At 39.7% G+C, this 27,699-nt stretch overlaps 1 protein-coding gene across 1 annotated transcript in view; it reads right to left on the reverse strand.

The window, feature by feature from the left end:
• Nucleotides 1-27,699, reverse strand: part of LOC126282418 (A disintegrin and metalloproteinase with thrombospondin motifs 7-like) — a 488,845-nt gene that overhangs the window by 150,178 nt on the left and 310,968 nt on the right. The window lies entirely within an intron of this gene.

Below are 27,699 nucleotides of genomic sequence, written 5' to 3' on the forward strand. Positions count from 1 at the left end.
ACAGTCAAAACGGAAACTGCAGTTCGAAGGTTAAGTCTTAGGTAGCATTGTGACAGACTACCAGCTTTCATCGCGGGAGAACTCTCGAGATGTAGCCAACAGCCAAGGGGAGCCAAAATTGCAAACAGCTGCACCTTCACTGTTTACTGCACTAGAGTATTCACTTGATCACAAAAGTGAACAAACACGATGTTGGTCCGTAGGTTTCAAATTTCTACCAGTTCGGCATTAGGGTCCGAATAGCTAAAGAAATAGTGCGCAGATATTAGCTCTCGATGTTTTGAAATCTACAGTATATCACTGGTATCATTACCATAACTGGAACTACTTCTGTTAGTGCGGAAGATCAGTCATCGCCCCTGAGAGCAATGAACCTACGGTTTGTTTGAACACTGCACATCGCAGTTATGGGAATTACGACTGCGAGAGCGACTGCGACTGCGAGAGCGGGAAATTCCGGACCTGATGTTTTCTCCATTCGTGAGGGAAGAGAAAAAAGGAAAAAGATGAATTTTGGGGTGATGACGATTGGACTTCGAGGAAAGTAGACGTATTAGGAGAGGGATTAAATGTTTAGAGAGATTGTTGAGCCATTATTGGTGAAATCGTATATAACTGGGAAAGTTACAAGTTATTAACGCAGATTATATTGTCAGTGTTGGCGCTCTTATATTTTAATAGATTCAAAATGTTGATCTACAATTATCATAGGTACGTCGTGTCAATTTTCATTTAATTCGTATGTCGTGTGGATCGATGGTTTCTGGATGCTAGTAAAGCATTTCCACCACACACTCACGTTCTAATTTGCAGAACAGTTTTTTTTTCATTTTCCAGTTCGATATACAGTAAAGCACTATTTTACTGGACGCTTATCATCCATAGTCTATCGAAATACTCATCATTGCACACTGATGATTCCATACGGCGTGCGAACGTAAAAATAATTTCAGGGATAATTAGAGATAAGCTGCTGCATTATTGTAACCGAGCTGACACAAGACAACACCAAGAAGACCATCAGTGGAAATATTCTGATCAGCTTGAGTAGGACAGGCACTAATAATTTTACACTAAACTATACATACGTGTGGCTACCTAAGACGCAACTGATATACATTACTCACTAGGTTTATGCAGCTATGTGTTTTATGTGATTCTTGACTATTCCATGAGGATTAGGTTTCTCTTGAATATTAATGAAAGACAATGGCTTAATTACACTACATGTTAATTGTTAGATATGATATCATTTACACCTTTCACCCTAGGGAGAAACAGCTAGTTAAATACACAAATTATCCGAATTAGTTTATTAGATCTTAGTTGCCGGATTAGAAAAGGTAGTTATAGTTTAAACCAACAGTGACTTATATAACGTGGTTAACTGGGCAACTAAATGGCCCTATAATGCTGGCAAGGTATGTCAGAAGTGTACTTCCAGCAAGGCACTCGTTTGAAACATACATTGCTGACCACCCAATATGCAACACCATGAAGGCAGGTAACAAACGTAAAACTGGTATAAAACGTCCTACATGCTTCGATATATAAATGAGTACCATTTCAGCACAGTGGCACAAAGTACGCAGAGAGGGCTAAGAGCAATTACATTCTGTGCATAAGGAAAGATTATTCAGGGCATATCTCGTTCAGAACTCACATTTGACTCTCGGTTGTTTGTAAGAAAGTAGCGTTAACGTCTCGTGTAAAGAGAAGAAACATCCACCAGCACGTGTAGAATTCGAAGGCGGCAGGATCATGGCCTGTCAAGACATCGATTTATCGTTCCGGAATATTGCTGCTCGCGAACATACGGCTGTCATTACGAATATGGACACTATGGATTCCGGAGGGCCACACTGAACGCCACGTAAGATCTCGACGCTCTCATATGATACTGTTCGCTCGCCAGTACAGGATCGTACAACCAGGTGACGTGCTTTGAGTCACGAAACAGACTCGTTTGTAGCAAGACGAATGTCCGCAAGGACAGTGGAACCTTTGTAACATTTGTTGGATCAAGAACTGTTAGCGCAACGATAATTGTTACAGCTTCTTTTGAAGTGGTCGCCGAGAGAGCCGCGCTGGCAATGGTACGTCCAATGATATGCCACTTAAGCTAACAGTACATGAGAGCTAACCGAGATTTTGAAATCGATCTAAAATTAACATTTACAAGAACAACAGTATTACAGTAAGTAGGCTTGGAAAACACATCGATTTAATCATTATCTCACGCTGTTAAAATTCACTAAATTTTGAGGTAAAATTTTCGTCAGTTTTACAATTTGTAAGTGCAAGAACAAGTTTCAATAATTAGGGACAGTTTTAGCGGGAAAAAGACTTATTGGGACTCATTCCTCGTGTTCTATTGGTGGTAGAACGGTACAGTCAAGTATTTTGGATAGCTCTTGGGCTATGGTTCATTTGGATACACAACAATAGAAGGATTGTCGAACCGTATCTATTCTATTGTAAAGGGTCAAAGTTTGAATATTACACACTTCCTCCAGTTTAGGCAAACTGAGGAAATCAGTTGATTCTTTTTACATTAGATATGGTCTACGATGCACCTTAAGTAGCCTATGGAGGCAGTATTCACTTCATCAGCGGTACCTGAGAAAACCCCTAAAACCGAGCTGCGGATTTATAGACCGCTATGCACAGCAAATGGCTGCAATTTTTTACGATGTATTCCTAAAATATGGACCTCAAAAACCTTGAAAATTTCTTGATATCTTTATTCGTTTCCGAATTACAGAGATTCAAAGTTACTCTATTTGTACACGTGAAATACGGACGTAAAATACGGTGTGAGGCGAAAACGTAGTTTATAAAGTGACGTAGCACGGAGAAATATGCTCTAAAGTGCATCCGTTATCATCAGAAAGCTTCTGGGAAACCCTTATCGTAGTACTGAAGCGCATGAAAAAGTTTTGTGCAGAAAAATCCGATCTGAGGAGTGAAATTACTTTTGCGCTATTTCAATTTCACATAATTAAATTACCAAAATTTTACTGACCCACGAAGTTATTTTCATATGAGTGACATACTCTGCTCTAACAGGGAAAAGAAGAGAAGCAGCGGAAAATTTCTCCTAACGGAGCACAAAAAGAGTGAATACATTCCTCTTTAATTAAAAGAATCTTACTGACAAGTGAAGTTCTAGCAGCCTCATTCTACCTTCCTCAGCATCTTTAAAAAATTCCAGAAACCTTTCCATCATAACATATTGGCTCTCTTGGTGTGGCAAAGAAGTGGAAAAGTAATAAATACCGTAAGACAGTAGACAGTGGTTGTGGTTTAGAAAGAGCGAAGGAGGCAATGACAGTGTGACAGAAAGAGAGGGACATAGTGGCAGTGGGACATAGTTGAGAGTGACAGAACAGAGCTAGTAAAAGAGTTAAGGGAACAGTGTCTGTGGGACACGAATAAAGAGACGGATGAAGTGGAAGTGGTTGAGAATTAGTGATGATGAGAGATGGAGTCTATGACAATGACAACGAGGATGGTGACTGAGAAGAGAGAGCAGCAGTGGGAAGGAATGAATGACATTGCAGCAGTATGAGACAGCAAGGGGGAAACAGTGACGCTGAGAGAAGACTATAATAGTGAGACAGAACGAAGGGGACTGTGACTGTTGCACAAGAGGCAATTGCAGAGATACACAAGGAGATAAAGACAATGGTTTGGGCTGAATGAATAAGTGAGAATGGGTAAGTTGGAGTGGATGAGTATGAGCGACTTACAGCGATGGGGTAGTGCCTGAGAGCGAGTGATAGTTATGGAGGGTTGTGAGAGTGAGGGGTGAGATGCATTTTGAAAAGAGCGCGAATATGTTCGCATGCCAAAGGTTTTGCGGTAAATCTTTAAAGGTGTTGAGGTAGGTAGAATGAGCCAGTTGGTACCTCACTTTTCAGTCAGTCTTTTAAACGGGAACCTGTTCATCTTTTTGTACTGTGATATGAGAATTTTTCCGCTGGTTTATTCTAGAATGCGACACAGTTTTCTCTACAGTGGGTAATCTGTCGGAGATCATGGTTGGAGAAGACTGCATTCTGGCTGTTTGGAATGCATTCAACTTCGAAAATCACCTCATCATCATTTTGAAAATGCCAGTAACATGATTGTTTCTTCTTACGGGAAGGAGAAGTCACTGGTTGCCACGCCAGGTGAGGACAGGGGATGAGGCATAATTAGATTGCTCAAGATGCAGCATGTGTGACTGCGGCCTCTACAGAGCGATCTGGCGTGTTGTTGTGGAGGAAAATCGACCCCCAGAAGCTTTTCGTGACGCTTCGTCTTTACTGCCTTTCGCACCTCCATCACGAGACTGCAGTAGTATGCTGCTGTGACGGATTGCTCTTTATGAGAAAAATCAAGAAGGACCACACCACCGGGGTCCCAAAAAACAGCATAAACTTGTCCATTGACGGATGGGTCTTCGCCTTTTTCGGCGATGGTGAAGTCACATTTCCGCTGCTCACGTTCTTCTTTGTTTTGGGATCACTATCAGTCCAGCAGTTTAGGATGGATAAAGTATAGTAAGAGGTATGTAACACTGAAAACTAACATTTTATAAGTTGCTTCTACTTGTCAAGGAACAGTAGTGGATAAACTGCTTGAAACCGACACGACAAAGAATTCGTTCCATAACAGTGCATAGATTTTGTATATAGGATTGGAAGAAACGTACTCTGTTTCCTTTCGAGAATCAATCTGCTCAGTCAGCAGGCTTGAGTTTAGTGTTCGCCTTTTATCCAAGAAATGACATGTTGTAGGAAAAATTTGTTATAGCCACATAAGGGAAGAGCTGATTAGAACTATACAGTCTTAGAAATTTATTCTCTGACTCCGAATTCCTTGACACAGGCTGTATTGCTTATAGATCTATAAGGGGCGATGAAAAAGTTTCCGTTCGAAGGCCATGAAGTCCAGAATCGGTATTCTAAACTGGCAAAATCGTCGTGAGCATTGAGTCAACCATCAAACCAACGCACCAGTTCGAAGATAACCGTTTTGCAAAATACCGTGGCCTGCTGCGTGAAGCAGTCCGTAACTGCATGCTGCACGTCTTTGTCCGATGACAGTCATCGACCCTTCAAGGTGTTTTTCAAGGAACCGAAGGCATGATAATGGTGTGGGAACAGATCTGGACTAAACGGCGGGTGCTTGAGTGTCTCCCACGTGTCTACAATCGATGAGGCTAGCCTCCAAGATCGTCGTATCGCAACCAGCTCGGAACTTGGGGTGCCATTCCACAAAGGTGGTTTTCGACAGACACATTTCTCATTGTTCTTCGGCAACCAAGAAAAGAACAAGAGCACGTTGTTCCTGTTTGGACGCATTTGGTGACAACATCGTCATAATTAACGTTTGCACACTTACCGCTAGCACGTTGCAGGAACACGAATGCCACACTAATACTTGGCCAAATGTCGGTGCTTATACAGCCAGATCAGAGTCATGCTAGACTGCATATACGCTGCAGTAACACCCTCAAACAGAAATTTTTTGATTGCACTTTTTACTATCCAGTAGTGACATATAATCATTTGTGCCGGAACAGGACTCGAACCCAGCACAGATTGTCATATGTCACTAAGGCGTAGTAGATGTATATCTAATACAGTTGACCTCAAGGAATTCGTAGTCAGCAAATAAATTTCTGATTATTTCGTACAGCCGTGGATACTCAACAGGTCTGTTTTTGCACACACGTATGTCATAACTAACCATTCTGCCACGTCTACTTATGTAGTATGCCGTATTTCTGTATTCCTTAACGTTTCCACACTTTACTTGTGATGGTGAGCAAGTGAGTTCTGCAATGGTGGAGACATTTGTCTCGGGAGAAGCAGAAGTCGAACCTTCGTTCGCCTATCCTGCGTTCGGATGTTTGTGGTTCCCCTGAATCACTTAGCGTAAATGCTTCACTGGATTTCTTCCCTCAATCTTCGGTAAGCGAACTAGGATTCAATGTCTAATGATCCTGATGCAGAGGACAAGTCAACCTGTAGTCTTTCAATTTTCCTTTGATAGAATCCTACTAAAGTTGACACTGGAAAGAGAGAATCAAGGTGGTGTGAATAAGAGACTGCGTAGCGCTACAAAGAAATTGTTTATTTCACGCATATTTGTCCTTCTTTGCAAACTCGCTTCACAGGTGATTCGTTTCTAGAATCTCACGAGAGCACTTTTCAGCTTCCTCTCCTAGTTTTCGTTTCTTCCGGAAGGGTGAAAGATGCGAACTAGCGACATTTCCACTGTTCGAGATGTTTAGAAGTGTAAATCTAGATGTGATTTACAAGGAGGGCTATGCTTTCGGACATGGAATTACTGAAACAAAATTAAACTCTAGTAAGAGAGAGTAGTAGAGTGCTGTAGCAAGAAACCAACCAGAAGCAAGGATGACTGCAGGACGCAAGCTGTTGGGTGGAACGCGAGGCTTACCGAGAAAGTGCCCAGGAAGGACAAACAGCCGCAAGGGAATGCTATTGTCCTCGTGTTACTAGCCTTCTTCTCCCGCTAACGGTATGTGTCGTGCCCTGACTCATTTGATTCGTCAGATCAAGGTTTTCTTCCCACTCAAGGCGTTTACCGTGTTCATTAGTCCCCCTACGGAGTGACATTTAAAACAGACAAATCCGCAAAAAATCTTTCAGCTAAATTCCGAGATGCACTCTGCAAAGGAAAATGACAACCACTCGGAAGCATGCCTTTCAAATTCATTTATCAGCGAAGACTAAGAGAATCTTGTGTATTGAGTTATTAGGGGAATATTGCTGGACATCTGCCATGAAATGAAATTGTGTGCCTTCTCCCCGTTACTATCGATCAGTTTCTAAGCTAGATCTCCCAGATATGTGTTCCGTGATCTATACTTTATCCAGGCTTTTCTTGCGAAGTCATCGTGCAGCTCCATGTTTACTTATTTTCAGATCTGTCGCATGCAGATCGAGGATCACTTTTAGCCGACAATTAAGGAGCCGCGTATAAAGTCGCCGTTAACGAAAAGGAAACAAGAGGTACATAATTTTGCAAGAAAATTAGAGTCACTACTCATGAAGTGGATTTACTTATTCAACTAACTAAGCGACCATAGAGCCGGGACATACACAGAACGTCCGAAGTTATCATTCTGGTTTTATTTCATTTTGTGAAACCTGATTTCTATTAAAAACCCAGCTGTGACAGGCTTCCAGTGTGGCTAGACCAAGATATCGAAATATCGTCTAACAGGAAAAAGGAATTTTATTAAAGCTTTCAGCACCATCAAGAACCGTCTGCACAAGCTAATTATTGAAATCAACGTACCGTCTTAAAGTCATTAAATTGACTAAGAATATGAGTATTTAAAGAGGATTCACCACTCTCACAGAAAAATAAAACATTAGGACAAAGAGTTAAAACAGAGAGAAACAACGAAAGAGCTGAATCAGCAAGAAATCGAAATTGGAGTGTTTCTTATAATTTAAAACTAGACTTTACATAAGTTACATACATTTCTCACAAAATGCTGTATTAAGGGAAGGGTAAAACTTCGGATGGACGATGGATGCGGAAAGAAACCAATTATACTGTTTTCAAAGGTATCATCCTGGTATTTGTTTAAACAGTTTGAGGGAAAGGCGGAGAGAACAGGATGGCCAGCTGGAGATTTAACTACCACAACGCTTCCTTAGTGTAAATATTCAGTTGATTATGATTCGTTGCCATGAAGGACAAAAAAGGATTTGTCCATCCTCCATTAGTAATTACTTACGAAAAAATTCTTTCAGGCGGTTAGATTTAAATATTTATTTGTGAGATCTCTACAGTAGAAAAATTCGGAAAATTACCGTTGCTAAATACATGCAAATGGCATCGTTAAATGCGTTCTGTAAAGTTTCTAAAAGATGATATTCAGTACAGTTTCCCGTTTCTCTGAGCACCAATTACATCAATATTTTAGTCAGATTTCAGTGATAGATGAACAGCTGGCCAGGTGGTATACCCTTATTACGAAAGTCATCAGAAGTGTTGACAAAAATACGAGATTTGTTATAATTACTCAAAACTGATAACACATTACATTCATTATCTTACACAGAATTCCATTCATGTTGACATTCAAGTTCCTTACAGCTGTTGCATCGCTAGTGAAATGGGAGAGACCAGGGTTTTTCGCCTGTGGGTAGGTGATAAGCTAACTTCTACATTCTTGTCTGCCTACAAGCTCTTCAAGCCGCTGTGAAGTAAATGTTGGGGCTACTTAGCATGGTACCACATTTATTTCTGTTCCAGTCGTTTATGAAGATACTGCGACTCCTTAAATACCTCTGAGCGTACTATAATTAATCTAATTTTGTCTTCACGGTCTCTGCCTGAGCGATATATTGGGAGAATTCCCATATTTACCATCAGCAGCAGCATTCTCACCATTAGAAAAACTTTCACATTTAGTAACCGTGATTCACTGAAAATTGGCTGTATCGCATGCATTGCCTCCTTAGTCAGATGTGCGATGATATTTTGCAACACCTCAGTCTAATGAGAAATAACATTTTCACTCTAAAACAAGCCAGCCGTACAATTCACAGCCACAAAGTTCATGTGCATCTCTTCTTAACAACATGGAATTTATTACATTGGTATCGCAATATCAGTATTAATTTGTGAGATGTTTGAATGACAATTTGAACTTATTGACGGTTAACAGTAGCATTACTTCAACGCATACGAGATATTTGAGGGATCTTTATGTCACATGCACATTTGTAACTACTGTGTAAGACTTTGAAACGTACGCGACCAATAACCATCCACAACAGCTGAAGACCGTCAGACACGAACCATAAGTGTTAAAAACTAATAGGATTACTCTTGTTTGGGCTCAAGTTGTTCCTATTTGAAGGTTTGCAGCAACTTTTATTTAATCTATTTTCTATACATCCCATAGGTAACCAAGGTTAATGAAACGTTAGATTATCAGAGCAACCGTTAGATTATCACAGCAACATTATCTAATTAGATGTTTCAATCAGTAAGAGTTATACACATTCGCTACAAACGATAAAAATTGTAGTTTTTAGGATTTCGTATCACAGTCGTTAAAAGCGGAGTTCTTGTAGTAAGTTCTTGTAGTATCCCTTTTTTGTCTGTCTGTCTGTCTGCCTGTGTTTCTTGTCAGGAATGGATAGAGGTATCAGGTTCAAATTTATGTCACATACTAAGGTTTATGGTCCCTTGGTGGTGTGAAGCGCTTAAGCTTCTAAGTCAATGCAATCAAAAGATACCGCCGTCTGTAAAGACCCCTTTTATGGGGCAAAAGGTTTAAAGTTACGTCGAATATGGTCCCTTGGATGTGTAAAAAATATAAGCTTCTAAGTTAGTGCAGTCAAAAGATACGGTCATATATGTCATGTATTTCGATGCTCGCAGTCTTACTCTCAAAAGCTACAGACGGACTATTTATTCACATATGTAGCAGCGGTGATGTAGCAGCATTTGCTCACACTGAAAAAGAAATACAAAGAAAGCTTTGCAAATTTTTTGGACAGGACAGTGTTGTCTTAAATACAAAGGTGCAAAGATAACGAAACCGCAAAAATGGTGACAGAATAACTTTCTACTTTTAATTTCATCACATTTATTTTATGTTTTAACGCTGCAGCCCTCTAATTTTACACATACTTCTCTCGATCAAGGAAATAATTTAATTTGCCCCAAGTTTCAGCACTTCGACAGCCAACGCACAAGAAATATAAGAAGAGGTGAGAAGCCTTGAAGAAGCGTACGATATAAAGAGACTTTATCAACCAATTACGATTTAGTTCAATGACGATAGGTATCACAGTTTGTGTAGCTGTACCGAAAGCAGACGAACCCCTTTTGATTTTAGTCACACGTGTTTTTCTTCCAACAATTTACAGAATACAACGTTCATGTCCGGCAACTGACCAAATATAAATGTTTACTTAATTTTCAAGATGACGAATTCAATTAATTAACGAAATACGAACATAACTGAAAGAAGCTAACCGATGGCAGCGCTAAATCTCGTGCCTAGGAACCCGGAGGTCGCGGGGTCGAATCTCGGACGGACCACGAATTTTTCAGTCTACGTTTTAACGTAGCCTTTATCTCTCAACTATGTTATGAGTCGCCAGAAACATGTGGTTTGCATCCCGCGTTAAACTGTATGTGACCTTTCCCCGACTGGATAACGGGTAGTTCAGGAACACGCAAGTCGCCAAAGTGGTTGCTGCTGTTGTTGTCATTTACTTGTAAATAAAGAATTAACTTTATACAGAATTCTCAGAGCGCGAATCCTGTTGGCACGTATCCATTTTTTTAATTTTCGTATTTACGATCTAGGATCATGTAACAACTTACTTCATCTTTCCTTGTTCTACATTTCGGCAGTACTCTTTCATCTTCTCCCCGTGTTGTCTTCCCTCAACATTGCTACCAGTTTCTTATTTTTTATCCTCTGAAATAATTCTAAATTTAATATTTTATTCTTAAACAGGTTTATTTTTCCTATTTACGATTTTTTGATGTTGTTTCTCTCTTCGTTTTATTCCTACAACCCATGCTACTGTTGATTTTCTTCCAGAAATACGAGAATAATTTTTTCGTTAATCTGATCTCATTTATGTGGTAGAGACGTCCAAAGAAAATTAATCTTCGCTTTGTAATTTATTCCGACATTTTCCGTATATTTTCGTAAATCTCCTCGTTATTTCTCGTTTTTCAACCATCTGCAGTTTATATTCTACGCATTATTTTTTTTAATAACCCGTCTTTCAACTACCTCTATTTTGTAGAGTTTTATAGTTCATCGTTAAGCATTCACATGCATCTAAATGTTTTGGTCTTACTATTGTGATATGCTGTTTTATTTTTGTTTATCTTTCTATGCAGTCCTTCTTGTAGACATTTTTCGTCAAACCTTATGCTCTTTGCATTTTATTAAGTAATATATCGTTTGCAAATTTTTCTAGTCCATTCTGCTGTTTGGGTTCTAGAAGGTATTTAAAGGTGCTGCCTTATTCTGTTTTACTTATTTGTGATTCTATGTATTTTGATGTATTTTAATATTTGTTACGAATTTAGTTTCTTCAGTTAAAATTCGAAGACTAGTTCTATCCACTTTTCTTTCCAGAAGATTTATTTGAGTAACTGCCTCAATCATCTTTTTCTTAAAGTATTGTAGAGTCGCCTACAAAAACCAGGCAGTTTAATTAAATTACGTTTGATTGTTTTCGCAGAATTGTTTGCCTGGTTTTGTAATTTTTTTGCTCGAAATTCAATACCCTTACTTTTTTACACGGTTAAAGAGTGAAATACAGTAGAAGAAGAATGGGTAGCTTTGAGAGATGAAATAGTGAAGGCAGCAGATGAGGGTTAATAAAAATCCTTGGGTAACAGAAAAGTTATTGAATTTAATTGATGAAAGGAGAAAATACAATATTACAGTAAAGGAAGCAGGCAAAAAGGAATAAAAAAGTCTCAAAAATGAGATCGACAGGATGTGCAAAATGGCTAAGCAGGGGTGGCTAGAGGACAAACGTAAGGATGTAGAGGCGAATAGCACTAGGGGTAATATAGATATTGCCCACAGGAAAATTAAAGAGACCTTTGGAGAAAAGAGAACCACGTGAATGAGAATCAAGAGCTCTGTTCTAAGCAAAGAAGAAAAAGCAGAAAGGTGGAAGGTGTATACAGAGGGTCTATACAAGGGCGATGTTCTTGCGGACAATATTATGGAAATGGAAGAGAATGTAGATGAAGATGAAATGGGAGATCAGATACTGTGTGAAGAGATTGACAGAGCACTGGAAGACCTAAGTCGAAACAAGGCGCCGGGAGTAGACAACATTCCATTAGAACGAGAGCCAGCCCTGACAAAACCCCACCATCTGGTGAGCAAGATGTATGACACAGGCGAAATACCCTCAGACTTCAAGAAGAATATAATAATTCCAATCCCAAAGAAAGCAGGTGTAGACAGATGTGAAAATTACCAATCTATCAATTTAATAAGCGACAGCTGCAAAATACTAACACGAATACTTTACATACGAATGGAAAACTAGTAGAAGCCGACCTCGGGGAAGATCAGTTTGGATTCCGTAGAAATATTGCAACACGTGAGGCAATACTGACCTTAAGACTTATCTTAGAAGAAAGATTAAGGAAAGGCAAACCTACATTTGTAGCATTTGTAGACTTAGAGAAAGCTTTCGACAACGTTGACTGGAATACTCTCTTTCAAATTCTGAAGGTGGCAGGGTTTTAATTCAGGGAGCGAAAGGCTATTTACAATTTTTTACAGGAACCAAATGGAAGGTATTAGAGTCGAGGGGCACGAAAGGGAAGCAGTGGTTAGGAAGGAAATGAGACAGGGTTGTAGCCTAATCCAGATGTTATTCAATCTGTACATTGAGCAAACAGAAAAGGAAACAAAAGAAAAATTCGGAGTAGGAATTAAAATCCATGGAGAGGAAATAAAAACTTTGAGGTTCGCCGATGACATTGTAATTCTGTCAGAGACAGATCTGGAAGAGCAGCTGAACGGAATGTACATTGTCTTGAAAGGAGGATATAAGATGAACATCAACGAAAGTAAATCGAGGATACTAGATTGTAGTCGAATTAAATCGGGTGATGCTGCGGGAATTAGATTAGGAAATGAGACGCTTTAAGTAGTAAAGCTGTTTTGCTATTAGGGGTGCAAAGTAACTGATGATGGTCGAAGTAGAGAGGATATAAAATGTAGATTTGCAATGGCAAGGAAAGCGTTTCTGAAGAAGAGAAATTTGTTAACATCGAGAATAGACTTAGGTGCCAGGAAGTCGTTTCTGAAAGTATTTGTATGGAGTGTAGCCATGCAAGGAAGTGAAACGTGGACAATAAATAGTTTAGACAAGAAGAGAATAGAAGCTTTCGAAGTATGGTGCTACAGAAGAATGCTGAAGATTAGATGGGTAGATCACATAGCTGATGAAGAGGAGTTTGTGGCACAACTTGACTAGAAGAAAGGATCGGTTGGTAGGGCAAGTTCTGAGGCATCAAGGGCTCACCAATTTAGTATTAGAGGACAGCGTGTAGGGTAAAAATCGTAGAGGGAGACCAAGAGTTGAATACATTAAGCAGATTCAGAAGGATGTAGGGTGCAGTATGTACTGGGAGATGAAGAAGCTTGCACAGGATAGAGTAGCATGGAGAGCTGCATCAAACCAGTCTCTGGACTGAAGACCACAACAACAAAGAGTGAAACTGATATACCATCTTCTTATTCAACACCAGTTTTTATTTCAGATGGTTGGGATACTTCTCCTATAAATTTCAGTTTAGACACCGTATTTGCTCACGAATTATGTTTGCTAACTTAACCTTAGCGCTACATTCTCTAATGATTTTATTGACTGTTTCGTGTCTACAGACTCAAATGCTTTCCTTAAATCAATAAACGATGCTATTACAGGCATCCTGGTTAACATTCTGTGGGGAATTATTGATTTTAAGTTTTATTTCTGTTCTGTGCTGGATATTCCTTTCCGACGACTACGCTAATATTCTCCGAGCTGTTAATCTAAAGTTTCCCCAATTCTGATCAAGAGAATTCTTGCTAATCATGTTTACGTCCCTGGCAGAAGTGACACTCCTCTGTAATTGGTGACCTTTGTTTGCCTCCATTTTTATGTAGCTCGTGGATTAAGGCCATTTTTTATTCTTGTGGAATATTTTCTGGTTTCCAAATCTTCTCAAAAAGCAAGAGTAGATTTCTTATACTCTTTGGTTCTGACCATTATCTCTGTAATTTATTTTTCACGATTTCCTTTGTTGTTTTTGAGTGTTTAATGGCTTAATCAAGTTCCACCTCTGCTGATTGAAAATAGTTATCGCGATTTTCTGGTATTGCTAAAAATTCTAATTTAACTGTTCCAAGCGGATAATTTAAAAGACTAAAATTTTTTTCTAAAATTTCACAGTTTTCCTTCTTATTTACCATTTTCATCTTTGAAACAAATAGCTGGTACTTGTTTCCCTTATGAACAGCCTGCTTGACGACCGTGTTAATGAGATCCATGATAGAAGGAAGGGCTGCACCGGTCATAAATTTTTAATCTGATTACTTAAAAACAATTTCAATAACTGTATACCTATCTTCAATGCATTATATCTAAGTAATGGTGACTTATGGTAATTATAATAGCACATGGTCCCATTTGATACGACATCAGTTAAACCCATGTTTGTCATTTTTAAAGTTAAGTGGTTACACGTGCTATTATATTTACGATAAGTCATCATGACTTGGATATAATGCACTAAACACAGCTACACAGTTACTGAAATCGATCTACAATAAACAGATTAAAAATTTAAAATCGATCTACGATAAACAGATTAAAAATTTAAAATCGATCCACAATAAACAGATTAAAAATTTATGATCGATGGTGCTCTTCCTCCTTCAACAACAACAATAAAAGGAACGTTATGTCGATGCAGTTTGTAGGAAGACAAGCCTTTACTGTATGACTACTCTACACAACATTATTTAAAAATACTAAACTACTGTACTGAAAGTAGCCGTACATAAAAAACAGTATTGCAATTACTGTTCTGCTAACATACTTTCCCCTTAGATGAGTAGCATTTCTACATTCTCTTCGTTGGTGTACATTCTACTCACACAACTCTTCAACTGACGATGGTTGACGGAATGACAGGTATGCATTCTACTTAGGTTTGCATTCGTCCTCTGTCAACTTCAGCACGTGGATATGTTCCATTACCCCGAGTACTTGCACTAAGCGCTGGGAGCGTCAACGTCAGTGTTGTGTTATGGAATTAATAACGTTGTGTTTCAGTGACTGGTACACTGTGATACAGTTTTGAATAGGTCTTTAGGAGAGGAAATGAATTACCAAATAAAATATATAGGGTGTCATTTAAAAAAGTCATACCACTGTTCATATCTTTGTAAAAAACAAAACTACAACGAAGGCGATCATGCTGATTGATGTCCCCCTGGCGGATAAAGAACATTTGCTTGAAGCATTTTGTAATTTGCGTCTGGACAAACAGTTATTTAGCGTGGTCAAGATAAATGGGACACCCTGTATACTCAGTTTGTTCCTATTTTATGACGGTCAACATATAAAGCTCTAAAAGGTGAAGATGGCAAAAGCAGTAAATATTGAGACTTCATGTCGTTTGCACCAAGACTGTGGTATACTACTTAGTGATAAATTTGGAAGTTTCTGGAGATAGCTGTCTGTCATGAATAGTTATATACGAATTCAGAGAAATTTTTACAATAAGCAACAAAAATATACTGTTGAAGGATGTATTAACATCATCAGGATCACGTAACTTCATAGTTCGCGTCAATCTTCATTTCAACAACTAATAAATTTTGTCAATTGCATGTTATTTAAAGCTGATCTGCTATATTTCTCACACAGATAATATACGCAGAGTATTTAGAGTGGATTATGCGTTCTACATCTCTTTTTCATAAGGAATCTGCATGAAAGTAGGCAGCATCTTCGAATGAAGAACGAGAAGACATTTTATTCCGGTATACCCCCTACATTTACAACAAAGAGAAAACAGGAGTTCTGAATTTCGTAGTAACTGCTTAATATATCTGCTGTTGGACCACTGTACATTCAGAAACGTTTCTTGAAAGAGCACACGAAGTTTAATGCCATCCGAAAAGAGGAAATGCAATCAGTACAACTCACTGCACACCGATGCTTCATTGCAACCAGAGTTTCTAACCTCTACGAATGAAACTGTTGCTGCATCCATAAAAAAATATGAAAATACCCTATCTTAAATGTAAGTAATAGAATATATCTGTTCTTTGAGACATGTTCGAAAGAACAGACATCATTTTAAGCCTGAAGACACTTTGAACCAAGACATAAATGAGTTAATGGTGTTAACTGACATTTGGCTTGAAAATTTGTGCTGCTCTGGGATTGGAACCCAGGTCTCCTGTTCACTAGGCAGATATGCTGTCTACTGTGCCATCTGGACACAGTGGTCATTGGAAATGTTTGGACTACCCTCTTACGAGAATCGACGAAATGCCGGGAGTAACGATGATAATGGGCAACGTGCACTGCATCAGTGGAATATGGGTAAGCTGAGAATTTGGATCTGACGGGAAGTGTGCTACGGTAGCCCGTGCAATTGCGACGACCACTATGTTTGAATGGCCCTACCATATCCTCGACAGGACTCTGGCCTTTTTCGTCAACTCACAGTCGACAATGTGGCGTTGTTGCCCGACGTGCCCTATCGGCTTATTGCTTGATGCATATGCCCCGGCCTGTTGGCCCCTCCGGTGACGTTTTCGGACATCCCAGCGCCCTTCTATTACATCGGACTCTTTTCTTCTGGAGCACAGCTGTCTTTGTGCCTCTTTTCCACATGTGTTCCTGTTGTCGACGAAGGCGGTCTACGCTGAGATGACACTGGCCCACGCACCCAATGTGATGGAAGCGTCCGCAGTACAAGTGGCGCGATTTATAGTGGGCGGTGAACGCCCCTTTTCTTGACATTACTGCACGCTCTGATGATGTTTGGTTTGTGGGGCGTCCAACTGCACGTTTATCAGCGTCCGTACAAATTCTGAACCTTTACTCAGTCCAGTCTCGCCTCTTTCATGAATGATGAAATGATGAGGACAAAACAAATACCCAGTCCGCGGGCGGAGAAAATCCCCAACCCAGCCGGGAATGCTGCACGCTCTGTGTGATATATCAGCGTAAACGGGAAACAACCAAATAATTCTCGTCCCCATAAAGTTCATCTCGCCAACTCTCCGCTTTTCGCTGTGTGAGGGGTGCCGGCCACGGTCGATCATCATTTCATTCATGACGTCTGGCGCTTGGTCCAGCGAATTCTGGCCTTCTTCACAAGTGCACATGATATTGTTCCCGGATAACACGTACTACCGCAGTCGAAGACTCCATTTATGAGTGGGTTCTGTGACCTTGCAGTTCAATGTGTGTATACGCGAAAGAAAGTCATTGCACAATTGTCGCTAATCAGAAAGACAGACAATACTTTTCCCACTTTCTTTGGAGTGCTTTCTACGCCTGCCGCGTAGCTGAAATGTCCCTACAATGAGCAGTTGATCTGATGCACAATTTTGGAATTTTTGATACTATAATCCCCAATGGTATTCCCCTTTATTTTCGATAAGACGACCATGGATTTCTCCACCTCCACGGCTACGAGAGGCTTCATGGACTCCACCCTCTCCACAGTTTTTCAGTTAATGTCATTAATTTAATTTTAATCTTGATTTAAATATTCACATGTAGAAACATTTGTTTTTGTTGTGATTTTTTAAACAAAAAAGTCGTTTGATGTAGTTCTCCGTGCTACTGTATCCTGTGGAATCCCCTTCATGTCTGCAATCTCCATCGACTTGGATCTGCTTATTGTATTAACCCCTCGGTCTCCCTCAACAATTTTACCAACCGCACGTCCCTCACCACAAAACAGATGATTTCTTCATGCCTCAGGACGTGTCCTGGCAACTGATCCCTTCTGATAGGTTGTGCTACACATTTCCTTTTTCCTTAGTTAAATTGAGTCCCTCATTATTTCTTACTGCATCTACGTAGCTAATCCTCAACAGTCTTCTGTAGCACCACATTTCAAAAGATTCTATTATCTTCTTGTCTGAGCTGCTTAAGTCCACATTTCATTTACGTGCAACACTACACTCCATACAAATACCTTCAGGAAAGCGTTGCTAACACTTAAATTTTTGTTATACGTTAGCAAATTCCGCTTTTACAGAAATGCTTTTCGTGTTATAGCTAGTGTGAATTTTACATGCTCCCTAATTCGGTCATCATCAGTGATTTTGCTGCCCATATAGCAAACCTCGTCTACTACATTTAGTGTTACATTTCAAAATCTATTCTCTCACCATCACCTGATTTAATTCGATTGCATTCCATTCCCTTGTTTTTTTTTTTTTTCAAGACACTGTCCATTCCGTTCAACTGCTCTTCCAAATCCTTTGGTGCCTTTGACAGAATTAAAATGACATCGGAAACCATAAAAGTTTTATTTCCTCTCCCTTAACTTTAATTCCCTTTCGAAATATGACCTTCGTTTCCTTTACGTATTGCTCAGTAGTCAGATTGAATAATGTCGCGGATAGCCTAAACTGTATTTTATACTTTCTATCTTCAACTACCCAGTGCAGTCCAGTCAACAATGTCAAAAACTGATACCACACCTATTAGCAACTACCTTTTTACATTTGGAATTATTACATTATTCTTGCTGTCGAAGGGTATTTCCTCTGCATCTTATATCATGGACGCCAGATGGAATAATTTTGTTATGACCATCTCAAGGATTTCAGTAATTGTGAAAGAAAGTCGGCTGTTCCAAGGGCCTTGTTTCGACTTAGATCTTTTAGTGGTCTGTCAAAATCTTCTCGCAGTATCATATCTCCCAACTCATCTTTATCTAACTCCTCTTCGCTTTCCATAATGTTGCCTTCTAGTCCATTTCCCGTGTACTGCCCTTGCATATATTCTTTCCACCTTTCAGCTCTCTATTCTTTGCGTTGACTTGTCATCTGAGAACTTGACGTTCTTCCAGTTGCTTTCCTCTTCTTCAAACCTGTATTCAATTTTGCTATGGGCGTCATATATCGATCCCCTAGTTATGCATGGGTGTATGTGTGTGTGTGTTCTCCTTAGCGTAAGTTAGCTTAAGTTAGATTAAGTCGTGTGTAAGCTTAGGGACAGATGACCTCAGCAGTTTGGTCCCACAGGAATTTACCACCATTCTACGCTCCGTCCCGTACAATGCCAGTTTTGTTTTCCGTGATGACGACACCCTCTTGAATCGTTCCCATCCGGGGAGCCCAATGAGGGACTATTTTGCCTATGGAACATTTTACCCAAGAGGATGTAATCATCATCTAACGATGCAGTAGAGTTCCATGTCCTCGGAAAAATAAGTAACGGCTGTAGCTTCCTCTTGCTTTCAGTCGTTAGTAGCACTAGAACAGCAAGACCATGTTAGCTAACGTTACAAGCCAAGATCAGTCAATCATCCAGCTATTGAAAGGGCTGCTGCCCCTCTTTGGCAACCATAGGTTAGTTTGGCCTTTCGCATGTTCCCCCGGTACTGTATCGTTAAGACACACAAGCTATCACACATCAGCAAAGACGATTCGCGGGAAATGTATGTACAACAAATCACGGAAAACTACGCGCGATATTCCACTGATTACCTCATAAATTAATGTGTAGAAGACGTTACACTAAATAATTACCGATTCACAATGTATTTTGCGTACGTGACGTTCTCCCATTAGTTGAATGAAGCTTCAGTACCATTGTTCTGACATTCCCCGTACGGATTTTACAGTTCGCTCTTTCGCGTGCCTCATTAATGAGGCACGGAAATTTTATATAAGCAACAGTTATCAGAAGTGCGACGGAAGGGGGAAACGCTTCGATGATATACAGAGTGAGGACGGAACCGGTCGGGAAATCACTGTTTCTTGCTCCTGCGGACTTCTTTATTTTCTCTGGTTGTTCGCGTGCATTCCTATGTGCCTAGATCACATTTACATAACATGTTAAAAGGAAGCCATGAGAAATAAGCTGCTGGTGTTTCATCTTCTCTGCATTAAACATGAGAGATGCTGATAGAAATAGAGCATTCTCCTTTACGCTAAGTACTTGAGAGCTCTGCTTCGTACCTCCTATAGCGAGTGATCCATGCTGCCTCATTTTTGCAAGGAAACGGATTTAAGTTAGTTAGTTGGTTGCGTGTTCCATTGATCAATCGCACGGTACGGTAGCCGTTATGATGTGGAACGTGTCAACTGCACAAGAAATGCACATATGAAGCAAGATCAATACAGGGTTAAAAATTACTATTTCTGTTATTTATCCTATTCCCTTAAATGGCACAAAATGCATATACTATATTTATAGATTCATTTATACCTATTCAATAATTCATCTATGAAATAGGAGGAATTGTTAAGGAGATACGATTTAAATTGATTTTTGAAGCTATTACTGCTGTATGTCAGACATTTTACTTCATCTGATAATTTGTCGAAATTTTTTATAGTAGCATATTTAACCTCTTCTATGCCAAAGGTAGGTTGAGTAAAGGATAGTGTAAGTCATTCTTTTTTCTGGTATTATAATCATGAATGTAACTGTTGTTTTTAAACTGGTCCATGTTGTTGAGAACAAATTTCATTAGTGAGTAAACGTACTGTGAGGGTGTTGTAAGAATTCCCAATCTTCTAAAACGATGCTTACAAGATGTGCGACTATGATCCCACACATTATTCTAACCAAGTTCTTTTGAGCAGTGAATAGTTTTTGTCTAAATGTTGAATTACCCCGAAATATTATTCCGTACGACATCAGAGAGTGAAAGTATGCAAAGTATGTTAGCTTAATAATTTCTATATCCTCGAAATTGGCAGTTATTCTGATTGCAGAAGTTGCTGAACCTAGTCGCTGTAGAAGATCCAAAATATGAATTTTCCAATTAAGATTCTCATCCATATGTACACCCAAAAACTTAGTATGCTCTACCCTGTGTACTGGCTTCTGTTAATGTGTTATATTTATAGAAGAAACTATACTCTCTGCCTCAGAAAGCCCGCATCTCGTGGTCGTGCGGTAGCGTTCTCGCTTCCCGCGCCCGGGTTCCCGGGTTCGATTCCCGGCGGGGTCAGGGATTTTCTCTGCCTCGTGATGGCTGGGTGTTGTGTGATGTCCTTAGGTTAGTTAGGTTTAAGTAGTTCTAAGTTCTAGGGGACTAATGACCATAGATGTTACGTCCCATAGTGCTCAGAGCCATTTGAACCTTTTTTTTTTTGCCTCTGAAAATTGAATGTACTTCGTTTTTTCAAAGTTTAGAGCAAGCCCATTCGCAGAAAACCAATGAATGACTTTTCTAAAGACCTTATTTGTATCATTTTCAATTGGAGTTTCTTTTACTGGATTAATAATGATGTTTGTATCATCAGCAAAGAGTGTCAGTTCAGCTTGCTGTTTCAGATAGGAAGGAAGTTCGTTCACATATATCAAGGACAGAAGGGGACCTATGATTGAACCCTGTGTAACACTTAATATAATTTCATCCCAGTTAGATGAAATGGCAAACTTTTTTAAATCACTTGACCCATATAAGGAAACCTTTTGCTTCCTGTTCTGTAGGTATGACTTAAACCACTCATGTGCTACTCCATTTATACCTTAGAATTGTAATTTCTGTTACATAATGTCATGGTTCACACAATCAAATGCTTTCGACAAGTCACAGAAAATTAGTATTGGTGATAATTTACTATTTAAAGACTCTATTATGTAGGCAGTGAAATTGTATATTGCTGTCTCAGTGCTGTGATTTAGTAGGTATCCGATTACTGTTGTGATGGCTAACCACTCTTGAGTACATTACTATGTCGAGGATTTTTGAAAATGCTGGAAGCAAGGATACTGGCCGATAATTAAAGGCATCTGTGGTTTCCCCCTTTTTGTAGAGAGGCCTGGTAATGGCATATTTTATTCTGTCTGAGAAAATACCTTGAGTTAGTGATGCATTACATATGTGACTCAGAACATCAGCTGTAATTGCTCCACATTGTTTTAATATCTTATTAGAGATGATATCTATTCCAACAGAACATTTATTTTTCAAAAATTTAATAATTTTACTTATTTCAGAGGATGCTGTTAGGTGAAACTTAATCTGACTAAATTTTTTTCAAAACAGATTCTTCCATGTACTGCCTGGCTTTTCCTTTTGAACTGTTCTCACCAATTTTTTCTCCTACACTTAAGAAATGGTTGTCAAATACATTAGCTACTTGTGTGCTGTTGGATAGAATGGTCTCGTTCTCTTTAACAGTAATACTACTTACCCCAGTGGTTACTTTTCCTGTCTCCCTTCTAACAATATTCCATGTTGATTTTATTTTATTGCCAAAGTTGTTAATTTCTTATCTAACATACACATGTCTTGATTTCCTTATAGTTTTCCTCAGTACGTTACAATAATGTTTATAGTTTAAAACTACTTCTGTATCTTTACTAGTTCTTGCTGTCTCATACAGTTTTCTTTTTCTTTCTCAAGACACTTTAATACCTGTAGTAATCCAAGGTTTCTTCGAAAAGTGTCTGGTGTTACATTTAGTAATTTTCTTTGGGAAACAATGTTCAAAAAGGGATATAAATTTATCAAGAAATATGTTACATTCATCATTAGCATTTGTCTCATTATATACATCTCCCCAATTAACCTTTTTTACGATTTCTCTGAAGTGCTCTATAGATAGCGGGTTGAGCGACCGCACACTTTTACTTAATGGTTTCCAAACTGTACACTCTGTTAGGTTTTGTAAGTTAATCAGTTGTGCATCATGGTCTGACAATCCATTTACCACAGGGAAAGCATGTGTTTGTTTTACATGCTCATTTTGTACAAATACAGTATCTATTAGCAGGCTACTGTCTTGCGCTATACGTGTAGGGAAATTGATCACTGATTCTAAGTTATATGTTATTAATAACACTTCTAGTTCACTTTTCCTATCAGGATTACTTAGAAAGTCTACATTGAAATCACCACAGATTAATAACTTCTTCCTTTTGTCAGACAGACAGCATAACAGGGAGTGAAACTTTTTTATGAACAGCTCCCAGTCTCGTATTGGGGACCTGTACACTGTTGCTAATATCAATACTACATTATCTAGATGAAGTTCACATGCACAAACCTCAAAGTGTTGATCAACACAAAATTTGTTTACTTCTACTGTTTTGCATTTATGCCCTTGTTTTATGAAAATGGCAACCCCTCCTTTACCCATCCTAGATCTACAAGTGTAAAATTAAATTAAACAGACTTATACTGACACAACCCATGCACACAGTTACATGGTGTTCAGACAGGCAGAGTATATCAATCTCATTCCTATTTTTGAGATCATCTAAACACACTAATAGCTCATCTACTTTATTTTATATTCCCCAGATATGTTGATGAAATAAGTTGATACTGCCCTTAGATTTACCCCTATTTACTGTGCATGAAGTTCCTTTTACTCTATTTATTTTGATTGTCATCTGTCTGGACTTTGACTTTAACCTACTGGACCCATTAACCACAGGGATCACCCCTTGTGTGACTATGGACCCCCTTACAGTTTCTGCTAATAGAGAAGCTAACTTATTTTTCACCATCCTATTCAGGTGCAGGCCATGTGTAGTGTATCCCCACCTACCAATAGCATTTACTGGAACAACACTTATGTGAGATTTTGCCGCTGTTCTGCAGCATCCTGCTCAGCTGTCTTAACATGCCTTACAGAAGTGTTTATCCAGGGCCGATCATGGCGCTGAAAGACCTCCACAAACCCCACATTTGTGCGTGCAGTTTCTGCTCCTATGTTATCCCGGTCACTCCTAATACTGTATCTCGGATTCATAGTCAGGCTGTTTCCTGCTCCCCCAACTATAATTACCTGATCTTCCTTCTCAAAGTCCCTGCATAGCTGCCCTAAGTTTTCTGTCACCTGCGTAGCACTTGGTTTTACAAAACTTGTAACCTGGTACCCTGCACCTAATTTCTTCTGAAGCTGCTGTCCCACACCCCTCCCATGACTGCTGCATATAAGCAGAATTCTTCTTTTCCTATTCTGGTTTGTTCCCGACCTGTCTTTTTTTCTTTAAGCTACTTTCAACTACATCTGGTTGAGGCCCTTCTTCCACTTTAGATAGCAAGCCAAACTTATTTGCAGCTTTTTGCGTAGTTATTAATAAAAGGAAAGGGATAATAATCTCCATTCTGTGTTGTTTAAGACTTTCCCAACGTAGTAACTGCTTCATTGCTTCACGGACGCCACGTCGGATAATGTTATGGTAGCTACGCAATAGTAAGCACTTGAAGATGACGAGCAGCTGTCTCGTTTAAATTTGGTGCAGCTTCACAACATTATCCGACGCGACGCCCGTGAACCAATGAAGCAATCTCCATTCTTCTCGAGGAATTATATCCATTGTAAGAAGCAACTTATTTTATTATATACGCGGATATGTGCTATTCCTAAGAGGACTTGAACTTCAGGAACATTATGGGGATGAAAATACAGTTTCTTCAAAGAGGTATCAAATGCAAATGAGAATCTTGTAACTTCTGCTGTATTCTTCGGCCATTTTTGTGCGGTAATTAAGTATTTTGGGTATTAGTCGCAAGACTCACTAAGCTTCGAACCATGTTTTCTAGCTGTGAGGATGAGAGTGCAAAAATGCAATTGTTGGAACTTGTCATTCATGTTCATACTTTAGAGTTCTAAACTCTCAACTTGATTAAGTTTTCTGACTGGTTGCACAATTGTGCATTTGATGTGTATGGAACGAGGTCCGTCGAAAATTGAAGCATCTTCAACACATGCAAAATAACGATTTTCTGCTGGAAATTGTCTGACGACTGAATATTATGTTCGCAAGATCTCGTTACGCGTGTTTTCTGTGTGAGCAGCTTCATTACGAGAAAGGAATTGAAAGACCAGTCGCAGAGTGCTTTAGATGTCAGGACGGAAAATTTATTTCTACAATTGAAAGTGCACTGGATAATGATTTCGGTTTGTGGGGCGTTCAACGGCGTGGTTATCAGCGCTCCTACAAATTCCTTATCTTTCCATTGTCCAGTCTTGCCATTTTCCCAGATGATGATGAAATGACGAGGATAACACAAATACCTAGTCCCGAGGCGGAGAAAAATCCCCAAACCTGCCGTGATCCGAACCCCGGATCTTGTGAACCAGAGGCGGCAACGCTAAACACTAGACCACGAGCTGCAGGCAGAATGAACTGCAATTAACCTTAGTTACGAGTTAAGAGTTCATGCATAATGGGGAGACTAATAGGCTGTGGAATTTGAAAAAGTAGTAGTGCTACTAACAGAGCAGCTGAGTATGCTGTGAGGTATCGTAGGATGGCTAACATGTTAAAGATTGTGAAAGACAAAAATGTTGAGTTTCAATCCGTCAAGAAGGTTCAGTTTCATATCTACCAGTGTGAATCTCGGTCAAAATCCGATCTCCATGAAAAGTTCAGATTTGTCAACAAATTACTACCATATATATAAAGTGCGAAGTGAAAAGGTTGTGTAAGACTTATTATGTATAGTGGTCAAATCTGTACGCCTTCGTTGCTACTCTGCGTGCCGTTTGCAGAGCATTAAGCAGTCGTCGTCTATGAGGTGAGAAGACTGCATGGATATTCATTTTTGATTTTGAGCAGGCTGTCGAATAGAAAGCTGAGCTGCGAATGAGGAAATGTTTGAGTAAGTTACTCTTATCGTTTATCTATGAATTCGGCGAGTCATGTACGCGTTTATGCCGATAACGTTTTAGTAAACGTATATTCTGTGCTAGTATTCAACGAGTAGGTTGGTGTGGAGACTTTAGCACGGAGGTTACAACTGGAAAATTAGTTAGGTAACGAGAAAAAAAGAAAGGAAGACAGTTTTTAGTTTGATATCGTATTGATGTCGAGGCTATCAGAAAAGAAGTTCATGTGAATGAGGAAATCTTCAATGGTCGTATCACACTGAAGCACCAAAGAAACTGGTATAGGTATGCGTATTCAAATGCCGAGATATGTAAACAGGTAGAATACGGCGCGGCAACAAGTGTCTGGCGCAGTTCTTAGATCGGTTACTGCTGCTGCAGTGGCAGGTTATCAACATTTAAGTGATATTGAACGTGGTGTTATAGTCAGTGCACGAGCGATGGGACACAGCTTACCCCAGGCAGCGATGAAGTGGGGATTTTCCCATACGACCATTTCACGAGTGTACCGTGAATATCTGGAATCCGATAAAACATTAAATCTACGACATCGCTGCGGCTGGAAAAAGATCCTGTAAGAACTGGACCAACGACAACTGAAGAGAAACGTTCAACGTGATAGAAGTGCAACCCTTCCGGAAATTGCTGCAGATTTCAATGGCGGGCCATCAACAAGTGTCAGCGAGCGAACCATTCAACGAATCATCATCGATATGGGCTTTCGCAGCCGAAGGCCCATTCGTGTACCCTTGATGACTGCACGTCAAAAAGCTTTACTCCTCCCTTGGGCGCGTCAACACCGAAATTGGACTGTTGATAATTGGAAACATATTGAAAGGTCGGACGAGTCTCGTATCAAACCGTATCGAGCGGATGGACGTGTATGGGTATGGAGAAAACCTCATAAATCCATGGACCCTGCTTGTCAGCAGGTAACTGTTCCAGCTGGTGGAGGCTCTGTAATGGTGTGGAATGTGTGCAGTTGGAGTGATACGGGAACCCTGATACGTCTAGATACGACTCTGACAGGTGAGACGTACGTAAGCATCCTGTCTCATCACCTGCATCCATTTATGCCCATTGTGCATTCTGACGGTCTTGGACAATTCCAGCAGGACAATACGACACCTTACATGTCCAGAAATGCTACAGAGTGGCTCCGTGATAGTCTTTTGAGTTTAAACACTTCTGCTGGCCTCCAAACTCCCCAGACATGAATATTATTGAGCGTACGTGGGATGCCTTGCAACGTGCTGTTCACAAGACATCTTCACCCCCTTGTACTCTTACGGATTTATGGACAGCCGTGCAGGATTCATGGAGTCAATTCCCTCCAGCACTATTTCAGACATAAGTCGAATCCTTGCTATGTCCAGTTGCAGCACTTCTGCGTGCTCGCTGGGGGCTTACACGATATTAGGCTGGGGTACCAGTTTCTTTGGCTCTTCAATGTAAAAGAGTGGAGGAACCCATAAGGATGTAGATCACTGGCAGTGAAAAGTTCTATGACTATCTTGTTGTATAAATTTGCAATTTAACACTTATCGGCTTCAGTTAACGCGTGTCCCGTACAGACGATATTTAGAAATCAGTATGGGACTGAATCTACACTAAGCAGTACGAAGCGTTCAAAAAATGGCTCAGGGCACTATGGGACTTAACATCTATCGTCATCAGTCCCCTAGAACTTAGAACTACTTACACCTAACTAACCTAAGGACATCAGGAGGCAGAGAAAATCCCTGACCCCGCCGGGAATCGAACCCGGTAACACGGGCGTGGGATACGAAGCGTTGCAGACTATTTTTAGTAATAATAATTAGAGTTACGGAGAATCAGAAATATTCTTAAAAGCATTTGTTGTGGGACTCAGTTAAGTATGGATTTTGATTATTAGCGTCCGCTGCAAACACTTGTGCTCTTGCGTCTTTTACGAACTGCAGTTTTGATGGTGGCTATTTCATTGTCAGTTCTGTAAAATACCTGCGTACAAAAAGCTATAGTATTTACTTTTCGATTGGCTTGTTTCGATTCCATTGTTATCTTAGATGCTTCATTATACCTTTTCAAACCATCACTCTCTACAGTCTACAGCTTCTCAAGTTTGCAGGCGAGTTATCCTTATCATTTTATGCCATACTTTGAGACCTATCCTAACACCTGCGTGTAGATGTGTGGCCGTTACTCACAGTCCTGCAGTCCATTTAAGCTGTGAGCTGGTTAAGTGACAGGCTAGAAAGAGGGAGTTGGAGATTGGCATGTCGTATGATTAATAAACACGGACGGAGGCTTTAGTTTAAATAAGACTTGTGTTT

This window comes from Schistocerca gregaria, chromosome 7 (assembly GCF_023897955.1).
Source record: "Schistocerca gregaria isolate iqSchGreg1 chromosome 7, iqSchGreg1.2, whole genome shotgun sequence".
Taxonomy (NCBI): Eukaryota; Metazoa; Arthropoda; class Insecta; order Orthoptera; family Acrididae; genus Schistocerca; species Schistocerca gregaria.